This window comes from Culex pipiens, chromosome 2, assembly GCF_016801865.2.
Source record: "Culex pipiens pallens isolate TS chromosome 2, TS_CPP_V2, whole genome shotgun sequence".
Classification (NCBI taxonomy): domain Eukaryota; kingdom Metazoa; phylum Arthropoda; class Insecta; order Diptera; family Culicidae; genus Culex; species Culex pipiens.
The window spans coordinates 152,733,208-152,754,495 of NC_068938.1; the positions used below are offsets into that span (position 1 = coordinate 152,733,208).

Genomic DNA, 21,288 nt, shown 5'->3' on the forward strand with positions numbered 1-21,288 from the left:
CTTTGAGCACTTGCTCTTGTTGCTGCAGTAGGTCTTGGTGTGTCCCAACTGCTGGCAGTTTTCGCAGCTCATCACTCGCGGAACGTACAATCGAACTGGAAGCCGAAGCTTGTACAACTCAATGTAGTCCGGAAGAGCTGACCCGGCAAAAGTCACCCGGAACGAGGCAGAAGGAATGAACTTCTTCTGGCCACCCTCGGTGGTGACGTTGCCCAGTTGCCGGCACTCGAGTACCTCCACAGCTGGAAGTTTAGGGTTCTTGAAGCGTCCCACCGCCCTTGAGAGGTCGACAAGCGACAGACTGTCATCGGTCACCACGCCGTCGATTTCGACTTTGTGGGCCGGAATCCAAACACGGTACTCAATGCAGAACCGCAGATCAGTTACGATCTGATTAGCTTGCACCGCGGAGTTCACGATCACGCGGAGCTTGCTCTTGTTCAGCTTGGTACATTCGACCACCCCAGGATAGTGCTTCTGCAAATCCTTGGTGATCTGTACAAAGTTTAGCGGCTTCTGTTTGGGCCGGAAGAAGACCACCCATTCCGTTTGCGATCCCTCTTGATACTGACGAGGACGAGGAATCGGTTTGTGAGAATGAGGATTCAGGGGCGGGGGGGGATTTGGATCCGGATTCGGCACCGGTGTTTTTGGAGGAACTGGATCTGGATTGGGAGGAATCGGTTCTGGAGTCAAGGGAGGAATCGGGTCTGGAGTCAAGGGAGGAATCGGGTCTGGAGTCAAGGGAGGAATTGGTGGTTGAGGGGGAACCGGATTCGGATCTGATTTAGGACGCTTTCGCTTCTTCGTCTTAGACCCGTCCGAGGATCCCCCTTTACCGCCAGCATCCTTATCCTTCAGGAAGAGGTCCCTGTTGGTAGTGTTTGAAGGAACTCCCGAAACAGAGTCCTCCATTACCACGTCCTCGTCACCCTCAAGGGTTGAATCGGAGTCGAATTCCTCATGGTCCGACTCGGTCGGATCCATGTTTGCGAAGAAACGCGATAAACTAAACGAAAATGAAAATTATGAAACTAATCGCAAAAGTAAAGGAGAAAAGAAAAAAAAAACTAACCAAAAAAAAAAACTGTGAGAAAAAAAAACTAAATGCAAACAAAAAACTCGCCTTTCGCACTCACCGCCGAACTGGCCGCACTGGCTGCCGCCCGCAGCGGGATGCGCGGGAAGCTCGTTTGCGCGCGCTTGTTGTTGTTGTTGTGCTGCCTGCTGCCAGCCACGTAAACAACGGGGTTGTCTCCGACCTGGCCTGGCCGAAAACTGGTCCGCCGACCGCAGTCGACTCTCCGGGGCCGATTCCACCGACCAACGATCGTCTCTCGCCTCAGCTGCCTCCGCGGCCGCTGCTGCTCACTCCTCCTGCTGCTGCTGCTCGGATGCAGGAACTCGTTCCTCTTCCGCTGCTGCACCGCCGCCGTGTCCACGACGACCAGATTGTGGCCTCTCTGACCACCGGAACGGGCTTGTCCGCTCGCACACGCCTCGGAATCGCCGTGAAAAACGCGCCAAACACACCGCGAAAAAACACGACCACCCGCTGAGACTTCTGCCGAAGCAATGATAACAAAAATGTTATAAATTCAAATTGTTGGTTGGTTTTGAAAAGGACATCAACAATTTGTTTTTAGCAAGGCAACTAAAATTTCTTAATCTAGTTCATTTCCTAAGCATTTTTTAAAACAGTAAGAATCGGGATGTGCGCGTACGCACGTCCCAGCTACCAAAAATAACACACACGAGATATCCACATGAGGGATATTCGCAGGGGTCAACTCGACCCAGAAGTGCAATGGCCGAGCCTCGCCCTGGGGGAACCGCCTTGCTGATCACGGTAACCCCTGTGCCAGGTAAGTATGCCTTCTGGATGTTCGAGGGGATGTCTTTGATGCTGGAAAACGTGGTGATGTAGCGATTCAAACAATTACTTGAAAACTTATAAGATTTTTAAACTGAAACTGGTAAAATATTTGGTGATAGAACTGTAGGTAGAGATATTTCAAATAAGAAGCAAAAAAAATCGTGTTGTTGAACTATACAACAGTTAAAATTATCTGTTAAAAACCTGCATTTTGATACAACCGGTATTTACAACATTTAAGAATTGAACACAATTCTCCAATTAGACAAAAGATTCATACAAGATACAAGCTTCCAACAAGATTAAAAACAGGTAAATTTCTAGACAAAAAATTAAAGTTTCACTAACCTAACAAGTTTCCCAGCATCAAAGACATCCCTTAGAACCACCAGAAGGCATACTTACCTGGCACAGGGGTTACCGTGATCAGCAAGGCGGTTCCCCCAGGGCGAGGCTCGGCCATTGCACTTCTGGGTCGGGTTGACCCCTGCGAATATCCCTCATGTGGATATCTCGTGTGTGTTATTTTTGGTAGCCGGGACGTGCGTTCGCGCACATCCCGATCTTAATTAGCTTAAAAAGTTGGTTGGACAGTGCATTCAATTTCGTAAGAACTGTCCAGGTGAAAGTTCATCTACCGTAGCTGGAGAATCGTGCCAGCATAATTTAAAATCTGGAATTGAATTTCACTTCACCTTCATGCTGTGAAATATTGCCCTACAAACCCGGAAAAAAACTGACTACCAAACTACATAACACCAGCGAAACACAGCTTCTGGTGCGGTTGAAATTTGAGTCACCATTGTGTAGAACCCGCCAAACGAAAGTTAGATAACAAATTTAAATAATCCGTGTGCGCCGGCGTGACACTTTGGTAACAGTTCTCAGAGACCCTGCTGTAGTAGGAGTCTCGCCAACAATGATTCAATGGTCGGTCGCATGTCCGCGCTACTTATGGTCATGGTTGGGGTTTTGGAGTTGGTAAGTCACCGCGGCTTGCTGTCTTTGAGGTAGGAGTTGTGGTCCAAAAAACACCTTGGGGTATCTCCCCCGCACGTGGAAATGGATCGTACTTGAGAGCAATTGGGGATGTCAAATTGGAGTTTGGGTCATTACACCGAAAGTTGTTATTTTGTCCAAGAACTCATCTATGAAGATAGAACCGTTTGAAAAATCACTATAGTTTCAATTGAAGGACTATTTCATCAAATAATAAATGTTTATGATTTGTATTATTTCGTTACGTGACTAGTTTCGTGAATTGATTTCGATATTATCCACATTTTTTTCAGACATCTCTAAGGCATACTCAATCTTCTAGTGTGGCATGCCAACGGCTCGTTGGAACTCGAGTTCCGGGCAGGCCTGTCCTGTCTGTCCGCATTCAATCAGCTCCACCAAAAGCTATTTATTGTTATTTTTCCGCTCATTTTCCCCCCACATACACTCACATTTCTGCAGGCTCTCTAATATTATCATTACGGACCAGACATTCCACAACAAGCAGGGACCTCGTGAGGCAGGAGGAAAAATAGTTTATTTTATGTACTTTAGGTTACAGTGACGGCGAAAGTGAAAATCAGGAGAGTTTGCTGTCGGCAGCTGAACCACTCAAAGCGTATTCCCCCAAGAACAGGCATTCCTGGTGGAGCTGGACTTTCACTGATTTGTTTTTTTCTCGGCCCCGGTTGGTGGAATTGGCAAATGGAATGGCTGTAAAAGCTTGGCAAAGGGTTTGTTTTTTGAACTACCGCGACTAAAGTGCCAATAAAATTAGTCAAATTATTGATACGATTGAGATAGTGAACGGCTGTGGGGAGTCAGCAGTTTGGTTTTTGTTGTTATGAGATTTGTTTCAAGATTTGTTTGAAATCCGGAGCCCCTTCTGGAAGACCAGGTGTTTGTTTGAAAATTGATCTTAAACAAGGTATCTTCCGGGAATAGAATTCTTCAAAGTAGAACCTTCTACGATTGCGCGACATAGCCACAAAAATTCGCTGAATGGTTGCTACCGCATTTTGTGCACCTAACACGTGCGCAAGAGTCAAGAGTTAATTGCAATAATGAAGAATAATTCTAAAATGTCTGCGAGCCAGACCCAAATGCTGGATAAATAAAACAAATTAATCACTCAATCACATCTCAACCACGAAACCACACCTTCCAATTAGATAATGACAGTTGCTTAACAACTATCCATGACACCTGTCCCAACCCCTATCCAAAAAGGTTAATTTCCAACGAAATGATCTACTGCCCTCTTCTCCTTCTCGCCTCCAAATTCCTTAAACCGTAGGCATCGATCAGTCAAATTACAAAATTCCCTTAGCGCAAGAAAAATGATTCGAAGCGTTTATGTTTCTGCCATGCTCCTTTCACCATAAAGCGCGCGCGAACAAAACCAACCACAACACACTAGTTAAACTAACTAGCGCCCGAGCTCATAACTCGAACTCACTAATCGTAAGGAGGGGGCTTTCTTTCCATCATGATCCGAACCGCGAACCTTTGTGACTTTTGCTCTGGCCCCATTTTTCTGAGGGGCAGGCCAAAGTATAACAATTTGTTTGTGTAAATTTTATGATCTAAAATTTTAATAAACTAATTTTATATTGAATCAAAATTCTCCAAGATTTTCACTTTTTCTCAAAGTTTTTTCCCTCGACCACGGCTAGATCGAGGGGGGGGGAGCAAAAAAATAAAAAAAATATATATTGAAATAACAAGATATAGTTTCAACATTTGCATGGAAAAGTGTTTTAAAATGCATTTTACGCTAGTTCAGTTGTTTTTCAATCATTAGTTTTCAAAAAATGTAAGATTTGACAAAAAAATTCCGATAATAAACATCGAAAATTGTCAAAAATTCAAAACATTTTTTAAAACAACCCAAACATGCTCAACATGATTCTAAACGCAGGGGAATGCATATTAAATTGATTTCAATTGATTGCATTAAAATTTCCATTGAAATTCTGAAGTTTAAAAAAATTGTACCAGCCTCATCACATCAAAGAATCAATTGTTAACAGTGTAATGAAAATTGAGAGACGCGATAAAATCACGTAAAATAAAGATGAAATAGGTATAAAAAAATTAGCAGGTTTTGCATAAATAAAAAAAAGCTTTAAAAAACTAAAACTATAAAATAAATTACTATATAAATTTATTTGTGTGTACAAGTCAAAATTTTTAAACAAATTCAACAATTTAAATCATCTTCTTTTTAAGAACCTCCCTCAAACCAAAAACCCTTCGTGATTGAGAAGCAGGTGTGCGGTTATGCTCATTTCCCAATTGTTTGTTTAATCGATTATGTCTTAATTGAGCTCTGTGAGCGAGCGCGAGAACGCGTGAGAGGTAAATTATGAGCCGATTGAATAAGGTTTGGTGCAAACGCGCGATCCTACCAACCTGGTCGAAACTGAACGCGCTAGCCACGGCTCTAGCTCGGTCAGGTGATAAAAAGGTACACTGTACACAGTTTTAAAAACTTGTTTATTAATTCATTTGTTAAATCAGTCGAATAAGATATCTTAAATTAAATCTTATTTGAATCAGTTTTAAGACAACACAAAAATATATTAATTATGTTCTTTATGCTTTTTAACCTGTGTAGCCTTAGGTTGGAGAATATTTTGATATTTGTTTATGAATTTGGAGCACATGAAGCTGGGCGGTTGAGCTATGAAAAGGAGGGCAAAGTGATTTGAATTATGTTTTGGTTGCTTCAGACAGCAAACATTTTCAGAAGTGCATGCAAAGCATCAAATTGCAAATTGTGAATAGGTGAGATTGTTTGTTTGGATTGCAATTAGCGGTAAATTAATAATAATCGTTTGTAGAAAATATTCTTTTTTACAGATTCGAAGCTTCAAAGATTCATAGATCCAAAGATTCTAAAACAATTAGTTATAATAATATGATCTTACTCATAGTTTGATCTATTTAACGATCCAAAATCCCGCTGACTTTCCATCAATTTGAACATTCGAATCGATTTAGAAAATCTTAAGGGAAAGAAAATATTCCTGTTGAATGATTGAGGCCCACCATCACAATGAATGAATTTGAGCAGAACAACCGCGGCACCACATTATCGCGTTTGATATCTGATTCCGCTGATCTGTCCGGGCCCAGACTGAGGGTCTCAAGCCAGTATGGGTTTGTGCGAGCGGTCGCGTGTTTAATTTGCTCGTAAAAATTTAAGTATTTGAGACTGATTTTTTGTGGCTTTCCTGAAGAGTGTGCGAAAGCTTTGTAACAGCAGTTCCCGGTTTATGAGCGTTTTTTATTCACCACCGCCATGTTTACACATAAAATTAATGCTGATCAAAATTTTATTCTTGATTTTATCGATCAGCTGTAATTTTCATTCTATAAAGTCGTTTCTCAATCAATAATCCACATGTCTCGCGGGAATGGAATATGCAAATTGATTCACAGCATATATAAATTAACGCTGCAGAAAAAATATCTACCAATTCGAATGAAACCAAAAGGTCCTGGAATAATGTTTCGCTTTCGTTCAAGATAAAAATTTATGTCATTTTCCAAAGAATCCCAGCAGGACACTTGCTGTCCCGATTCCCAGCTCCATGCTGTAAATAAAGACCTACTTGCAACGGGAAGAAAAGGGTCATCGAGTAAACTTCCCCCTAAAAACTTCCTTCCTACTTTGCATCTTTCCTGGAGAGCCAAACCGGAGTGCTCCCAGCGTGAAATTTGTGGTTTCCTCTGGGATCCAAGAAATTGCCTAAAGTCAGCCAAAAATGCTGCCTAATGTGGAAGAAGTTTTTATTGATTTTCTACAAATTCATCTTCCAACCCGCGATGATGTCATACAGTCGCGAGAGAGGAGAAGCAGGTTTCGCGCTCTGTTTTCCTAGGCCTTGAACGCGAAAAAAGCGGTCCTCAAAGTCTGGAGATGTGCTCGAATCTCAGCGTCACCTCAAACTCACAGCCGAGGCTGCTGCTGTTGTTGTGTGCTGCGCTAACGATATGGGAATATATAACTATAAAAGAGTTTATCAGCATAATTTGCATAATTCTTCTCCATTTTTCGCCCGGACCTGTTCGACGGTCATCGAACGGCGTGTGTAGCAACTTGAACAGCTGAAATTTGAATTTTTGGAATCCTTTGATTTAACATTACTTTTACAACTTAAGGAATTATTTGTCAAAATTTGAATCTTTGAATCTTTGAATCTTTGAATCTTTGAATCTTTGAATCTTTGAATCTTTGAATCTTTGAATCTTTGAATCTTTGAATCTTTGAATCTTTGAATCTTTGAATCTTTGAATCTTTGAATCTTTGAATCTTTGAATCTTTGAATCTTTGAATCTTTGAATCTTTGAATCTTTGAATCTTTGAATCTTTGAATCTTTGATCTTGAATCTTTGAATCTTTGAATCTTTGAATCTTTGAATCTTTGAATCTTTGAATCTTTGAATCTTTGAATCTTTGAATCTTTGAATCTTTGAATCTTTGAATCTTTGAATCTTTGAATCTTTGAATCTTTGAATCTTTGAATCTTTGAATCTTTGAATCTTTGAATCTTTGAATCTTTGAATCTTTGAATCTTTGAATCTTTGAATCTTTGAATCTTTGAATCTTTGAATCTTTGAATCTTTGAATCTTTGAATCTTTGAATCTTTGAATCTTTGAATCTTTGAATCTTTGAATCTTTGAATCTTTGAATCTTTGAATCTTTGAATCTTTGAATCTTTGAATCTTTGAATCTTTGAATCTTTGAATCTTTGAATCTTTGAATCTTTGAATCTTTGAATCTTTGAATCTTTGAATCTTTGAATCTTTGAATCTTTGAATCTTTGAATCTTTGAATCTTTGAATCTTTGAATCTTTGAATCTTTGAATCTTTGAATCTTTGAATCTTTGAATCTTTGAATCTTTGAATCTTTGAATCTTTGAATCTTTGAATCTTTGAATCTTTGAATCTTTGAATCTTTGAATCTTTGAATCTTTGAATCTTTGAATCTTTGAATCTTTGAATCTTTGAATCTTTGAATCTTTGAATCTTTGAATCTTTGAATCTTTGAATCTTTGAATCTTTGAATCTTTGAATCTTTGAATCTTTGAATCTTTGAATCTTTGAATCTTTGAATCTTTGAATCTTTGAATCTTTGAATCTTTGAATCTTTGAATCTTTGAATCTTTGAATCTTTGAATCTTTGAATCTTTGAATCTTTGAATCTTTGAATCTTTGAATCTTTGAATCTTTGAATCTTTGAATCTTTGAATCTTTGAATCTTTGAATCTTTGAATCTTTGAATCTTTGAATCTTTGAATCTTTGAATCTTTGAATCTTTGAATCTTTGAATCTTTGAATCTTTGAATCTTTGAATCTTTGAATCTTTGAATCTTTGAATCTTTGAATCTTTGAATCTTTGAATCTTTGAATCTTTGAATCTTTGAATCTTTGAATCTTTGAATCTTTGAATCTTTGAATCTTTGAATCTTTGAATCTTTGAATCTTTGAATCTTTGAATCTTTGAATCTTTGAATCTTTGAATCTTTGAATCTTTGAATCTTTGAATCTTTGAATCTTTGAATCTTTGAATCTTTGAATCTTTGAATCTTTGAATCTTTGAATCTTTGAATCTTTGAATCTTTGAATCTTTGAATCTTTGAATCTTTGAATCTTTGAATCTTTGAATCTTCGAATCTTTGAATCTTTGAATCTTTGAATCTTTGAATCATTGAATCTTTGAATCTTTGAATCTTTGAATCTTTGAATCTTCGAATCTTCGAATCTTTGAATCTTTGAATCTTCGAATCTTCGAATCTTTGAATCTTTGAATCTTTGAATCTTTGAATCTTTGAATCTTTGAATCTTTGAATCTTTGAATCATTGAATCTTTGAATCTTTGAATCTTTGAATCTTTGAATCTTTGAATCTTTGAATCTTTGAATCTTTGAATCTTTGAATCTTTGAATCTTTGAATCTTTGAATCTTTGAATCTTTGAATCTTTGAATCTTTGAATCTTTGAATCTTTGAATCTTTGAATCTTTGAATCTTTGAATCTTTGAATCTTTGAATCTTTGAATCTTTGAATCTTTGAATCTTTGAATCTTTGAATCTTTGAATCTTTGAATCTTTGAATCTTTGAATCTTTGAATCTTTGAATCTTTGAATCTTTGAATCTTTGAATCTTTGAATCTTTGAATCTTTGAATCTTTGAATCTTTGAATCTTTGAATCTTTGAATCTTTGAATCTTTGAATCTTTGAATCTTTGAATCTTTGAATCTTTGAATCTTTGAATCTTTGAATCTTTGAATCTTTGAATCTTTGAATCTTTGAATCTGACCTGATTCACGCCACAGCATAGCAAGAAATGATGGCTGAATTGAAAAATAAACATAATCATCACAACGTCTTGAACTTCACCCATGCCACCTAATCATTATGACTCACAAACACACATCCTGATGAGTCAAGGATGCCACCAGCTAGAAGTACCCGAACCTGACCCCATTCACTTTCCGCACCATTTATGTGTGAGAAACCTTCGTCAAACTAATAACATTTAATCAGAATCAGCCCCTGCCGTAATTATGGGGACTAAAGGCAGCGCATCTCTCAATCAAAACATTGGCGGCGGCCGAACAAACGCGGAAGTGTTGTTGTCGCGACCAAGGGAGATGATGCCCCTAGGGCTGACAGGTATAGGCCAGCCAGCCAGGTGCGGTCCTTGGACTCTGACGACGGACGTCAAAACAATGGCTTTCCGAAGATTAATTTCAATCCCGTCACTAATGCGCGACCTCATCTATCAAATTACCTTGCAAATTGTTCACGCCGCCGCAAGCGTCACCCTAATACGGGCCCAGAAGAGGTCGCGTATCATCTACTTTAAGCCGTGTGTGTTATAAAGTGTTTATAATTTAATCAACCTTTCCTCCTCGCCTCAGCGCACTTCCTTTAAACAGAGAGTTGGCGGATCATCAGACGAAATCAGACTCTGCACCATATGTGCGAAGATCTGCATATGAGTCGGCACCGACCGAAGACTCGGGCTGAAGATGACGAACGACATCATGTACGGTCGGTCAAGGTTCAATTAGGAGCTTGTATTCAGCGGCTTAGAATCGCGGCCAGGTCGCCCGGACAGAAACGGTCAAGTTCGGGTCACCAGCGATATGACGTTTGTGATGAGGCGCTCAAGTTAAGTGGGTAATCGCAGGTCGACAACTATCCACGCACCAATTATGACGGATGGTTCGAGTGGGACAGCTGAGAGGGAGCAGCTTGCAGTTTGGATGCTGCAGGGTAGGGTAGTTTGGCAGTAACTGTACCGAACAGGATGTTTGTTGGATAGATTTGGTCACCAACGGCGCCCGCCGTACCAAAGTGCAGAATTGGACCTCAACCAACCCATCCAAACTACGATGTTATGGATTTAAACTGATTTTACTTTTAACGAGTTGGACAACAATTTCCATCTTACTCCATCAATAGACGTACACCAGGTTACTACTGTCCAAGATCGGTTTCAGGGTCCGCTTTGTAGGTTTGTACTACAAGGCCGCAAAAATCTCATTTCGTGTAAACCACAGAGCATGTGTTGCTGGTCCGCTCAAGCAGATAATTGTTTTCGCGAACCTCAACGCGTTCGACCCGTGTCCGTCCATACAATTATGTTCTATTCGGGTGACCACTACAGGTTGGACGACCCGGGGGCCGCGGGGTCTTGTTTCGGCGATATGATTTGCTTTGCGCGAGATGCGAACTCATTGTTGTTTCGGCGATCAAATATGGTTAGGCAGATCGCGCGGTGGTTGATGGCCCGCGGCGGGAGTGCGATATTGAATTGACTTTCGACAGGTACTGGCAGGCAGGTAGGTGACCCTGGCCCTGGCCTGCTGGCAATGAAAAGTGACTAGGAAGTGATTTGAGTGCTAGGAAGGCTCCATGGTCATAGGGTGTGAAACTAATCAAACCGGATGTTGTTATTCATGACTCATTGGAAAGGTCTTTCAAATACCTATTAGATCAAGACAAGACAAAGGAAGAGATATCAATACTACTCCACATCCAAGGTCCCAAGGATCGGCATTGACTTTAACACTCAGTTTCATCCGACGAGCAGCCCTGAGGACATTTCACATCTCTACAACCTCCTCCAACCTTTCCATGTTCCTCTCGTGTCCGTCCCCGTTCCGAGGTGATCATCATCCGCGCGGGTAAAATAAATCATTCCAATTTAATGGCCGGTAATCATTCGTCCCATCGAACAACTGAAAACAACTATCATCTCGATCGATCGACGACGACGAAACTCTTTGTTTTATTTTTCCGCCCCACCAGTGCAATCAATATGCAAATGCATGCAATATGGACGGCCCCCTTCGGCGGCGGAACGACCCGCGAGACACGCGACGGACAGTGAAATTCAAGTTCACACCGGGAAATGTCCCTGGATGCATCAAATGGAGCGATTGCAGCGGCATCCCGAGCAGAAGTTGAACAACAAAAATGTTTTTATTGGGATTCGAACTCAAGTCATGCGGTATTGCCAGCGCTGAAAATTACAAGAATTTGCTCGGGGCACAAACGTACTCACGTTTCGACTCACAGGATATGGTTCCACGGCGGTGATAATTTCTTCCGATGATTTACCGCCAGCCGGCTAGAGCAGCGGCATAAAATTGCCATTTAACGGATTGGAGGCTGTAATGGCCAGGTAATGGGTAATTTTTCAGGCTGATCGATCACACCTGGAAATTCCCTGACGGCGGGTGATTTGACGTCATAGGAAGAGCTTGATTTTCTAAAATGAACATTTCATAGAAGGGCAAATGTCCGTAAACTGGGCCCAATCATTTACTTATTTTTGACATTTACTGTCAAAACATCTAAACAAATTGATAAGCAAATAACCATTGTACAACTGTTGATGAAATTATCTAATACAAGGAATTATGAGTATGATTTGTTTGAAGTTAGCAAGATTGAACAAATTCAATGACTATTTCTTTGTTATTTTATGTCACTTTTTCTATGACTAAAGAATGCATTTGGCATCATATTATCGTTCATACAATTTTGGCAGCTGTTCATAAAAATTCTATTAAAATATTTGAAGAACTATATTTAGAAATTGGATTTTCTGATCGATTTGTTGCCTTCAGCAAAGTTTTAGGTATTGCAGGAGCACAATTGTTGTAAAAGACTTTTCGATTGCAAACTTGATATTACGTTGTAACGTATGAAAATAAATCCCAAAAACAAGACTATTTTTAGTTACAGTTTTGAAGAAATCATGTTTTTTTTCGAAAAATTGGATGCATCCAAAAATTATTTCACTTGGTTAGTCAGCAGTACAAAAAGGATTTTATTATAGGCTGAAGTATGTGATAAACTGGAAAGTCTCAATTTCTCTTTGGAGAAGAACAACATAAGAAGAAGCTTAGCTTAGTAGACCCAAAATAAAACATTTACGCTCTTCTTTCGGAAATTCCGTCACCCCAACAGGTCCTAACCTAAAAATAAACATCAAACTTTTATGCTCCGATTATTCCACGCTACTTCCCCCCATGGCACTCAAAACTAACTCACAAAAAAAAAACACCGGACGTACGATTTTGAATTTTTACGATTTTCATCTAATTTGAAATTCCAGATCGAAGCGCTAAATATCTCGCGTGAGCTTTATCGAGGGACACCCAGCAAAGGGGGAGCTGCGATCCTTTCACTTTGGGGCGAGAATCGGGCCACCTATCAGGAGTGTGCGCGGTCACGGCAAGCCGAGTTTCGGTCGTTTTGCGTGTGCACCGTTTTGTGGTGCTGACAAACGACTTCCTGATGTGGGGAGTGTGCCCGTGAGTATGGCCGTATGAACGGAAGATTAAGCTACTGTCGACTCTCTGGCTGTCGATCTTCTCGATTTCAATATTGCTCGAGCTGTCAATACCTTTTTCAGTCCTTTCAAGAAGCATGCTTTTGATTTTTTTTTTTTTCATAATTTGATATATACCTCCCGCTCTCGACGGTCCCTTAAATGTTGACAATGAGAGAGTTCACTGTTTATTGAATTTTGATCGGAATTTTAAAATAGAGCGAAACTTGAGATTTGTGAGTGAATATGTTGAAAACTTATAATACAGAGAAGACAAAAGAATGAAAACTTTCATTTCACCTATATCTCAGAAAAGAGTGCAGCGAAACACATTCTCTTTCGATATTTTCTCTTAGTGCCGGCTAACTAAGCACTGCTAAGTAGGTCTTTTAATTAATTGAAATAATAATTTGGTTTATTGGACCTTTTTCAACTCCAGAAATGATTGCAAAAAATCAATGATGATCATGCCGACACCTGCCAAAAATTTAACATCAATTTCATATGTTGCCAATTCAAAGTTTTTCGATAAAACGTCGCTGACATGAAATGAAAATTTTAAGTATCTCACGTTTCACTGCATACAAATTGTGCCATTCCTTTATCGCGCCCATTAAATATTTCACCAAACGATCCCGATAAGAGTGAAACTCACAAGGACCGCCTCGTCCCATTTCTAAATCGATCGTTCCAATAACTTTTCACACTAATCGCCGCCCGAAACAACCCGATATTGGGCCAACAAAGTCACTCCAGGACGCATTCAATTTCCATATCGGCTGCCGGTTGATGGGCTGGATCCACCCGCGATGACGACGACGGGCGCGAATGAATCACCCAAATTGCGAGCATAAATTGCGATCGTAATCAAGCGATGGGACCTTTTTTCAAGTTCCATTTGAGCTGTGATTTCAATTAGCCCCAGCCACCACCCAGCTTCGTCCCTGAGTCACAACAAACAAGCGAAGAACACAAAATAAATAATCATTAATCTGCCGGTAATCTTTCGGGCTTAAAAAGTTGTGGATTTGTGGTCGCCGCCGATCGAGCTGTGGTGTTATTATAGTGCAGATTTGCTGCTACCTTCTGATGAGCGGCGATGGCAAATCGACGGGACGACATTAATGCTCTAATGCTTTTAGCAGGCGCTCACAGGCTGGAGATGAACTCTTGGGTGAGTTTTGAAAAAGTCGTAAGAATTCAATTGAGTTGAACTGAGTTGAGTTGAGTTGAGTTGAGTTGAGTTGAGTTGAGTTGAGTTGAGTTGAGTTGAGTTGAGTTGAGTTGAGTTGAGTTGAGTTGAGTTGAGTTGAGTTGAGTTGAGTTGATTTGAGTTGAGTTGAGTTGAGTTGAGTTGAGTTGAGTTGAGTTGAGTTGAGTTGAGTTGAGTTGAGTTGAGTTGAGTTGAGTTGAGTTGAGTTGAGTTGAGTTGAGTTGAGTTGAGTTGAGTTGAGTTGAGTTGAGTTGAGTTGAGTTGAGTTGAGTTGAGTTGAGTTGAGTTGAGTTGAGTTGAGTTGAGTTGAGTTGAGTTGAGTTGAGTTGAGTTGAGTTGAGTTGAGTTGAGTTGAGTTGAGTTGAGTTGAGTTGAGTTGAGTTGAGTTGAGTTGAGTTGAGTTGAGTTGAGTTGAGTTGAGTTGAGTTGAGTTGAGTTGAGTTGAGTTCTACGTTCTTTTGAAAAGTTCTAACAGAAAATGCATTGTGAACAACAACGAAGACGACAACTCCTCGCCGACTTAGGTAACAAATCATGTCAGACGTCAACGGCCTGACCAGGGCGCGATCAGATGCTCAGTACACCGCCGCCTTCAAGATGATGATGCTACAATTTGTGGGCCATGGCTATTAGAAAAGAGCAGCCAACTGGGATGCAACCCCTGATGCGAAGTGATGATGCGATGCCTGGATAGGGCCACTTAGCTTAGAAGAGCATCATCAACCATGGTATAAAAAAGGTTACGTAAGTGGATCATTTCTTCTGCTGCTTGCAACGTGTACTATTTGGCCTACATGGGTTGATCCTGGCGCGAGACCTCATCGGATTGCTACCAGAGATGCCCTCTGGAAAAGGCTAATCATGCCGACGCCACAGCCCCCATCATTGGCCTAACAAGATGAATGGAGCCCGCGCAGAAGAGTGGTCACGATTCACTTTTGCGGTTCTTGCTCAACGATGATGACTTCTGGGTGAAGGCATATTGCCTCATAAAAGTCAGATGGGGTCCCGCAGTTTCCGACTTTGACGCCCTCCAGGCGGCAGTGTTGATGCGGGAATATCGTGTTACGACGATTGGGAAGTGCAGTGTTATGACAGATTTTAATTGTACCTTACTCAGAGCTTTTCAGAATTGAGTGGATGAGTCATGGCTCAAACCCATTCATGGAGAACATGTAAAATTTATGCTGTAATTTATATTCTAAACTTGTAATGCGCAGGATCCCAAACGTACCTCCTACAAACTCAAAACCCAAACCGATTCGTTCAGCACGCCACACACGGCTCCAGAACTTGCGTTTATTTTAATTAACAAAATTTACTGTTTTCATTATAGATAAAGTCCAAAAGCCGCGCTCTCACATATAATCCTTGCGAGTCAGCCCAGCACGAGAGAGGCTCATATATTACCGCCCCCTTGGTCAAAGCAGCTCAGTGTAACGCCCCCTTCCCGCAACGAAGGGTCCAAAAATTTCTGTTCACACGTTCGCCGTTTACGTGACAAGAAGAAATTTTCGACCACGGGCACGAATTCTGGCACAAGATGCTATCAGAACGCGTTGTTTGTTCGAACTTTGTGAAATTCTGGTTTTCTCAACTTTTTTTTCTCGGTTATTGCACCTCAAACCCTACCTACCTACCCTCGTGACCCTGAAGGTATCACCGATTTTGGGACATCCAAAGAACCGACACGTTGCTGATCTCCGCACAAACGTGAGGAAACTTTCCTGGGTTTGGTTGGGAGCGTCCATAAATCGCGTAACTATCCACTTTTCGCAAGACAGTGCCCTTATCTAACCTCGTGAAATGTTGTTCATGCTATTGTTAGACATTGAAGATCTGGCATCACTGCAGTGAGCACACTGTCCTATATGCAAAATAACAAAGTCAATGAACAAAATACCCACGTGGTTTATGGATCGCCCCCTGCTCTCTGGTGTTTGTGGTGCCAAGTGTCCGTCCGCACAAGCTGCCCTGGTGCCTGGCCTGGCTCGCCTGATAAAACCTGCGGCGATGATTATTTCGGCATAAATTAGCATATTTTTCGGGATTTTTTTACGAGATGATGAAAATGTCGTTGTGTGTTTGCAATGCTGTTGAACCAGATGGCCAAAGTCGCCGTCGTAGCTGGAAACTGGACTGGCGATGAATACAGGTTTTTTTTTGCGGAACAGGTTGGCACGTCCATCAGGTGAAGATGGCCCCTTTGGCAGACACGAACTCCGGCGGTGCATGTGCTCTACAAACAAATAAAAAAAGATTCCTGCGGGAGATCAGAAATGGACGGCTGCAGCTCCGTTGGAGATCCTGTACAAGTTCCAGGAATCTTGGACTGAAGCACGTGTTACATCAGGGAAGTCGTTGATGGCCTCCAGAGTAAACAGTTCTGCTAAAATGACGCGACCGAGAAAGCGACACCAAAGGGAAGCCGCTCGGCGATTCCTGGTAATTCACGCAAAATTTTACTGCTTTATTACAGACTTCCCGTGGCATCTCTTATTTGGACGTGTCGTAAAGTATCACGCGTCAATGCAACTCATTCATTCATGGCAATAATATTTGAACTTTCGACCACAATTAGCGTGATGACTGCTGGCTAGTAGCAGGAAGTTCTTGCTGATGATGAAAACTAAGTTCTTGGAAATGTTCTACCACCCAAAGAGACAGCCACAGCCTTTTTGGGAAAACATGTTGCGTCAATCAGCAATAAAATAATAATAATAATAGTGATTGTGCTATCTTGTCGCATGTTGATTTTGGCCCAAATTGAGTTTAAAACGCCTCTATGTGAAGCTCACAATGCCTCTCCTTTTGGCCATCACAGATCCCCAAAATTCGAATTTAATCCTAAGATATTCAAGAGAATCGAAAAACTCCGTGCATTGTTGTCATTGTTGTGACTTCATATGAAATAAGTTTCAATCTTGTCGTGCTATCTTGACACACACTGAAAATTGCTGTAGCTGCGACAATTGGCCAGGTCAGAACGTATTTGACACACGTGCATGTCCGACTACCGTAAACATTTGTAATCAAATTAACCAACTTCAACCAATCTTCGGGACAATACACAAAATTATCAACCAAGCAAAACGTGATTATTATTGCTTACATTGCGTGTTCTTGTTTTTGTTTATTGTAAACAAGTTTTTCTAGGAACGTCAAAAAGCGACGTGCGACAAGATAGCACAATCACGTCGATATGTCGAAGAAGATATACAGTGGAATCTCTCTTTTTTGTTTTTCAAGGGGCCGGAAGGAGCATGCTATCTGATCGATCATATTACCATTCGATCGATAAGATGTGGCCAAATTTCGTGTATAAACAGAAACTTATTTTGTGTAATTTGTTTCGTTTAGAAAAGTCAAATCTATATAAATTAATTAAGTAATAAAATGTGACATTTTCACATTTCTTTAGTCGATTCTAAAAAGAACTCATATGAATCATCAGCATTCAAATCGTCATATTGTTATTTTCTACTTTTTCTTAGAATTTGAGCTTAAGAGTGAAATACCAAACATCCAAATGCAATAAAACCATCATAAATCCCAGAAAAGCTCATTTTTTCTAGTTCGATCCAGAATTCCTCCGATCCAATCCTCCAGCTCGTGCGAGCATAAACCAGGATTTAAATATTTGATTAATCAACACCTCGCCACCCGAAAAGTGGCCATCTTTGTCATCTGTGTCGAAAAAGTCCACCACCAAATTCATCACCAATTTCCGGCCATCATCGCCACAGTAATAATAGTCACGCGAAAATTATGTCTGATTCATTAGAGCTTTTAGCGGGAACCAGCACTTTGGTGTTCAAATTTGCACATTATAAACAGTCGCCAAATTGTCTCCATCAATGCGCTTCGCCAAACTACGGTCTTTCATGGGGATGGACATTTTGTTCTTGGACAATGTATCTTCTGATGCGTAATAGCCGAAGCTGATGACACATTTTGTGTTGTTCGATCCGTGATCGATTACAACCTTTGACGACTTATGGTGTCGAGATAGCAGGTTGTGGATCTTCCTGCCGACATTTAATCCGTTCGACCTTGAAGATCAACACCAATTACTGACTGTAAAAGGAAGTGCTTGCGAGCCCGCTGAATATGATCCCCAAGTTGGAACCGCCGCACGAGCCTTACGTAATCTGTCATAAATTCTACACGTAGACCCATCATAAGAGGACCTTCCGCGCGCGAGTACTTGACAAGGATCAAGGAGAGTTGTCCACCGACGTCACCGACGCGTTCACGACTTTCATTGACAAACGCTTTTGATCTTGCCTTTCCGAGCCGTAATCGATCTGTCATTACCTGAGCCCTTCGCCGCATCCTCTTCTGTAGCGAACAATCGACACCTCTGCTTTCGATGTACCGTAGCTTGGTGGTTCTCTGGAATACCTCAGTGACCACGTGCACTAAAGCGCAGAACAATTAGCATTATATCTGCAGCTTCAAAATGTAATATAGAGCGAAATTTCAATTTCACGGTATGCAAAGGGTTCAGAACCAGCCCAGTAAAACAACATCTTTATCATCGATTTAACTCATCTCCGCGCCCACAAAACAATCGCAGATCGTGAGCATTGCCGTAATGAAAGAATCTCTCGGGCTGTCATCCGCCAGTCGCATAATAACTTCGACAGACACCCCCAGGCTCGCTCTGTGTGGTGAGGAAATACCGGGTTGGGATGACTTTTCATGAACGCGTTCGGCGCATTATACGTGCCAGACAGTCGAGATTATATATGTTCTGTTGATTCGCGTAATTTATGCATGCATATTGCACAGCATTTCGTGATCGATGTGAACTTTGCTTGTGCAGGCGCGCGCGAAGATAATCTTAACGATTCTTTAAACGACACCGGTAATGTGATATTATCACTTAATAGAGGTTAAACTTTTCCATGAACCCGCTAATGGGTTCGTGAATCGGGGAGAAGTTTGTAATCCAGGATTTTACACCCAGAAATGTTGTCTTACATACTTATACCCAACGATGTACAGATTTTGCACATATCTTACTTATTGGAATGTTGTAGGTCATCCCAGGACTCAATGTGGGAATGTCCTAGGTCATCCAAGGACTACTATTGGCAAACGGCCGAAACAATGAAGAGTGGGTGTGACACGAAATCATATTCAGTTAGTATGGCAGACAACTTTGTTATTACAGTTGGATTGCCTATGTCATCCAAGGACTTCCTGGAGTTCAGTACCTGTGGGCCTAGCGCCACATCAGCTTTAATTAATGGCTTTCTAAATAAATTATTTTATTTTGCCATTCTTTCTGCGAAATACCTAAACCTCTCTCGTCACCTGATCGTCAAGATCTTCAACCAATCAGCTAGGTATCTCATCATCTTCATCATTACCTGCCATATAGTGCCGCAGTTTGGACACAGTAATGTGACACCCCGTTAGGAAACATATTTTACCATAACTCGCATATCATATCGCGCCAACTTTATTTGTTTAACATGTTTATAATGATGAGGTTCTGGCGTGATAGACCGACCGGCTATCAAATTTCCTGCGGTAGGTATGAGACACTCGGCCAAGCCTGGCAGCAGCTCATCACTTTATGATCGACGGCTAATTTTGGCCGCGGTCTCACGGGCGAGAATCTTCTCGTTTTGAATATGCATGTGGATTCCAGTTCAGAATGTTTGATTTTTTAGCAAATTTTCCACCGTTGGCCTTGTTCTAACGCTCGGGCCGGGTGAAAACTTCAACAATCATAAAGTTGTACGGTTTATGGTCACATTCCGTCGTTAGTTCTTCAGCCGAGCGGTTGATTTCGCTGATTGGCTTATGCAAAACACGTGCGCGTTCGCCAAAGATGAATCAGCAACCAGCATCATGTACCCAAAATCGGTAACAGAACTTGCCGCCAAAAATGTCCGTTCTTTTCAGCATTTGTCCAAAGTCACGCCTCCAGCTGAGACAAATCAAACGTTTTAATTAGCCGCGCCAATTCATAAATAACTAATTAGACGGGCCGAACTCACGCGCAGCTGGTCGGTCCAAAAGAAGCCTTTAAGATTCATATTTTATGCTCTCATCGCGTTGGGGATCATTAAGGTTGGGTGGTCTTGTCAACGAGTCAGCCAAAATCTCTTCCCTGGGCTTAGCGTCGACGATGGCCAGAAGTTCAGTTCTCGACATTTAATCTGCAACTTCTGACGAGGTCGAAGACCTGAGGGCGGGTTTTCTATTTGGATGGCTCAATAAATGTTTATAAAAATTAAATTTTCTTACCAAACTTATAATTTTTCAATCTTGATTAGTTGTGTGTTAATTAGGTCATTTTAGGCAGAATTTGGTCAAATCAAAACTTTTCTTTGTGTTGTGTTTTCATTTTCTTCATTTTAATATGTAGATTTTAGCAATATTTTTTTAGAATTCAGTTTAGTATCGATTAAAGAACAAAAGTCAAATGGCGAAAGAACACAAATTCTATTTAACAAAACAGATAAAGGTCAAAATAAAGCCTGCCCAACCACTATGGTACATTGGGTGGCCAAGTTTCCAAAAAGTGACCTTCTCCAAATATTTTTTGGTATTTTTTTCTCGAAAGTAAACATTTTAACTAAGAAAAATCCAAATTTTCAAAGCTCTAAATTTGTTCATTACGGAGATACGCAAGCTGAAAGTCAAAAAATTTAGTAAAAAAATGAATTTATTACGCTTAACAAAATTTTGTTGGACCCCTCCCCAGGGGGGATGTAAGAAAGAGGGGGGAGGGGTTGTTTTCTTAAAGTGAGGATGTATTAGATTATCCATAATTTAATAATATAAACTTGCAAAACAATATATATGCAATTCTGTTGTACTTGCAAATGTATTAAAAGACTATTTATTATAAACAATTAACTATTGAAAAACATGAAAAGTCATAAAATTCGACGTATACCATTGCAATACCATACAATTACCCAAATTTGTATGAAAAAACATTTAAAAAGCAAAAAAATAATTTGGCCGCCTGTTTGTATGGGGGGGGATGGCCCATAGTGGCAACGTCCGGCCCGGGAAGCCATTTCATCCGACCCGCGATGGCTTTCCAGAATAGTTCTATGACTGGCCCTCAAGGCTGTTCAAGAAGTATTAAATAAATAAATTAAAATTTTATCTAGGAACATTAAGTTGTCTCGCTTCAGCAATCAAATGTTGCTAATTCAACTATTATTTGAATTAAGCTTTTTTTTCAAAATGTTTTTGTTTCAAATTCAATCATTCTTTATGTTTGAAGTTAATTATTTCTGCTTATACTTAAAATAAAGATGGCCTTAAATATTTTTAAAACATTGAACAAAAATCCCAAACGAATT

At 40.6% G+C, this 21,288-nt stretch overlaps 2 non-coding genes across 2 annotated transcripts; one reads left to right on the forward strand and one right to left on the reverse strand.

Moving 5' to 3' along the window:
- Positions 1 to 1,707: 1,707 nt before the first annotated feature.
- LOC120422186 (U1 spliceosomal RNA) lies at positions 1,708 to 1,873 on the reverse strand. The gene has a single exon (XR_005606092.1). It is a non-coding gene; the product is annotated as a U1 spliceosomal RNA (small nuclear RNA).
- Positions 1,874 to 2,273: 400 nt separating this feature from the next.
- Positions 2,274 to 2,439, forward strand: LOC120422185 (U1 spliceosomal RNA). The gene has a single exon (XR_005606091.1). It is a non-coding gene; the product is annotated as a U1 spliceosomal RNA (small nuclear RNA).
- The last annotated feature ends 18,849 nt before the right edge of the window (positions 2,440 to 21,288 follow it).